Source organism: Olea europaea, unplaced genomic scaffold, assembly GCF_002742605.1.
Source record: "Olea europaea var. sylvestris unplaced genomic scaffold, O_europaea_v1 scaffold941, whole genome shotgun sequence".
NCBI classification, from domain to species: domain Eukaryota; kingdom Viridiplantae; phylum Streptophyta; class Magnoliopsida; order Lamiales; family Oleaceae; genus Olea; species Olea europaea.
The window spans coordinates 64,480-68,820 of NW_019267904.1; the positions used below are offsets into that span (position 1 = coordinate 64,480).

A 4,341-nucleotide genomic window follows, 5' to 3' on the forward strand; every position below is an offset into this window, starting at 1 on the left:
TTTCGATATAACTAATCAGTTGCTTCATTTGCAAAATATAATGGAAAACTGAAGTGCACATAATGAGATTGGTGGAAGAATCCTTCCATTATTTGAAAGGTATGGATCAGATGTATTTAAATAATTTCCACATGCAAACTAAAGAGTTCTTATTAAAAAGTTAGAACTATCTTTTCTTTGGCATTATAGTTACAGGTGTTGGAATTGCTATGTGGTATATCTTTCAGCACATGAGAACAACATCACCCAGATTATGTACAGGTGCTTTTAATAAGTACTTGGGTTATTTTGAAGGTAACGTTAGTATGTTACGGATGGAAATTTTATTGTCATACATAGCATCCCTATTGTTACAATTTCTGCTCATATATCGAAAGATGGAAAGTTCAGGAAAATGGAATATAACAGAGGTAGAATGGCAAGTGTTCCCTCGATTAAGACCTTGTGTGAAATTCACTTCACAGCCACAATACCATCCACCACCACCTCTTCCTCTATCATCCACTTCTTTATTATTTCAGAAATCAACGGCCCTACAGAAATGACAAACCCCTTTTGAGGAAAACTTAATTAAAGAAAATCAATAAAGTAAAACCAGAAAAGATATGCGATAAAGTCGATGAGGAATGTGATATTGAACCTAGAACAATACCCAAACTAAAATTAATAGATTCAACAGATTGTGCAAAATGAATGAAAAAGCTTACTCCAAAATCCTCCTTTCCCTTCGAAAAGAAACAACCAACGGGACTGAAATCTTGAAAAAAATTGATGGTTTTAAGATATATCAGACATAAAGGAAATTTTCAGTGCAAAATAGAAGCAGTAGTAATCATCCTACATGTATTGTGATTAAGAAAGCAACAAATTTTTTCAAAAGTACAATAATGAAGTAAAAACCAAGGACAAATACAAGCAAACATGGAATGAAGGTACATACCTACATAATCCTTCTTCTTGACATTCAAGTAGAAATCAGGAAGCGCTCATCTAACTCCGGGCAATACTACACCGTAAGTTGTAATTGATCAAATTAAATCTCAGGAGCTCCTAATGATCATGCATGAAAAAAACTATTACCTTTCAACTTGTAAGACAAATTTTCTCCCAAAAGTGCTCAAAATGTAAAGTAATACCATGTAGATACCGAACTGGTTTTCATTCTTGCTTCTTCTTCACTGAAAAGTTGAAAAGTCGATTTTTACATACCGAAAATGGTAAGTACCCATTACACTGCTAACGGAGATACAAAATGCTTCCACATGATGAAAAGGTACAAACTTCAGTAAAACATAATCATGTAATAGGGAAAAGATTAAATTAAAGTGTAACAACAAAATTTACACCAGCAAATAAGACTACTCTATTGGTGACACTGGATAATAACCTACTAAATGAATTAGGACCAAAAAGCCATATTGTGAACAATATTCAAATATTTGATGAGAAACATGTCTTGATTTTTCAACAGTACAGCAACAAAATATGCCAAAAAACTGGCAGATTTGGTCACTTCTCAAACCATATTTTGCATCTCAAAATAAATGCAAAATACCTTAATCACAAAACTCCTGCAGCAAATCGTTCAAAATTTGAACCCCTTAACTTTTATTGATTCCAAATAAATTTAACTTCATAACATAAATAAAAAAATCTTCACAAATAAAATAGACTCTAGAACAATCAACCTTAGTATGATGTAAACGTTGTTTTCTGATCAAACAATGCAGCTTCAAATCCGATTTGCACAAAATAATAAAACTACAAAAATAAAATTGTTAATCACAAGCCAATTATGAAACTTTCCAACAACTTTGACTAGAGGCATGATAACAAGAAGATAAACCAATGGTTAAAATTAATATTCGTATTCCACTGCTTAAGAAACTAACTGACATAATCAAATTTAGCATTAAGAAAGAAAAACAGAAAACTCTTGTCCAACCTCAAGTAAAGAGTAAAAATAATAGTTACATTGTTCTGTCATAGGTAAATCAATTTCCGTAGTATACATTCCCAACAGAAAATACTTGTTTCATGGAAAAATAAAAAAGAAAAGATTTCTGTGCAATTCTTTTCAATGTATTGAAAAAAAAAAGGACATCAACAATTGCTTAATCCTTAAAGGAATCTATTGTTAAAGCTATAAAATTTCTATAATTAACTTTCAATATTAACAAAGGCAGCACAATTAACCTTTAAATTTCAATTGGAAAAAAAAAAACTCATAATGAAACAAAAATTCCCAATATTAATAATTTTCATTATCTCTTAACAATAACTATCGAACTAAAAGGTCAATGTTGATGTACATGAAACAAGAAATTCACATATATAAAAATGGAAAAAAATTCAGCAGCTAAAAATATAAAATAAATTTCCTAGATTATAGAGACGGTAAAATTCAACGACATCTACAAAAACCAAAAACGAGAACAAGATTCCAAACTAAGTTACATATTTACAAAAAATTATCGTACTCAAAACAACAAATTCACATAAATAAAAAAGGGGGAAAAAAAATTAAACATGAAGTTAAAAAAATTGAAGTAAACCTCATGAATCACAGAAACGGTAAAATTCATCCACATATGTAAAACCCAAAAAGGAAACAACATTGCAAATTAAGTTATATATTTACAAAAAAATAATTTTCCATGTTCTTGAATGTATGTATAAACTATACAGAGTATCGTAAGTTAAAGCACGAATAATTCCACGACGACGAGCACTATAATCTTCAATGATCTCCTCTAGAGTCCTGGGGCTTGAAGAAACTGAAGTATACAAATTATGGAATCTAAAATCTATCGATAATTATGAATTGATTATTCCATAGATTAAAGGAATTGTGCGGCTAGGTTTCCTTGATGGTGGTGAGTAGAGGCCAAGAGAGAAAGGGAATAATGTTGAAAATAATGAATAGAAGAGGACAATAAAGCTTTTAAATTTGTTTCTGTAAAGCGGAAGCGGAAGTAATGAAGAATGTAGAAGAAAAAAAAATTGAAGAGGATCATTACGGTGCTACGGTAAGTTTATCATACAATGGTACTTTCGAGAAGACCATTATACCTCCCTTTAATAATTAGTTTGCCACAATTATCCTTCACCTTATAGCTTCACGTTATTCTCAATACCAAATAATGTTAAGATTGATATGGCAGTTAAAAAATTAATACGCTAATATACTATCACAGAAGTAAATTCCACCTGCTGACAAATCAATAAATAGGGTCCACATATGAACCAAATAGGAAGCAAATTTCATGATTTGTTACTTTTCTTACCACAAAAAAATTAGCTAAAGTACACACCTAGGTTTTTGTTCTCACACACGAATAAAGCAGCTACAGTACACGTCGAGATTAGCTACAGTGCACACCCAGATTTCTTTTCTAAGAAACAAGTATCTATAGTACATCTACACTCACGGGCGTTTCAATGTGAAATGGAGGGTGCAAAAATAAAGAAAACTCTTCAAGTACAGATTTTTTTCATAGAATTATCTTTCTGTGATTTGCTGTTGCAAAAAATTAGCAACAATCAATTACAAGAAGACAACTGTATTTCTATACAAAATCTATACTTAGAGCATTATTCCATAGGACATATTGCATTCGTTCAACATGATATATTGCAGCATGCTTATCTTTTCTTATTTAAAGATGGAACCATGCCAATAGTGTAACCATCCGAGCCTGTGCCTAACCCTAAGCCTAAGCCTAAGCCTTTAATTCGAATTTATTGTCCGTTTTGAGGTCATGAGCATATCAAATTTGGAGAAATCATAATTTTAGTTCTCCATGGGTATAAACACTATTTCTGAGATATTAACTTCTATTCGAAATGCATCTTATCCGTCACAAATTTCTTTGCAATCCTCTAGGATGCGAACGCTAGACATCTCTACAGTATGAGAGATCAAAGGATAATAATTTCTCTCTATCACTAATCAATGAAATTCCCCTTTTGTATGGGGTGGGTGAGATAAAGAGGTTCTCTGACTGTCGTAATGGATATGAAACATAGAGGACTGTTGCTAAAGTTAACCCTGCGGTTGTGCCAAGTAACGCGGGTATTTACAAATATGAGGACAAAGAAAAAACATTCAAAATGCTTCTGAAGCCAACTTAAAAAGATGTAGTTTGCAGGATCCTCATGATTTTTATTAGATGGATTGTATCTTGTTGTTGCCGTGTGTTGAGTTTATCTTGTTGTTGCTGTGTGTCGGAACTCAACAAAAGAAAATTTGTATTTTTGTGTATTTCTTAACGTTCCAATATTGAACAACTACAGGACCCTAAGCACATAAAAGCTAGGGTTTAAAATTAAAATATTGGA

General features: G+C 31.7%; 1 long non-coding RNA gene across 5 annotated transcripts; it reads right to left on the minus strand.

Moving 5' to 3' along the window:
* Positions 1-262: 262 nt before the first annotated feature.
* On the minus strand, positions 263-3,131 carry LOC111392584. 5 transcript variants are annotated; one of them, XR_002702287.1, is made up of 3 exons: positions 2,687-3,131; positions 1,081-1,761; positions 263-1,006 (listed from the first exon to the last, which is right to left on the minus strand). It is a non-coding gene; the product is annotated as an uncharacterized LOC111392584 (long non-coding RNA). The 5 variants fall into 5 exon arrangements; XR_002702288.1 differs by having other exon boundaries at positions 263-533; positions 708-1,006; positions 1,081-3,129; XR_002702286.1 differs by having other exon boundaries at positions 263-757; positions 941-1,006; positions 1,081-3,084.
* Positions 3,132-4,341: the final 1,210 nt, after the last annotated feature.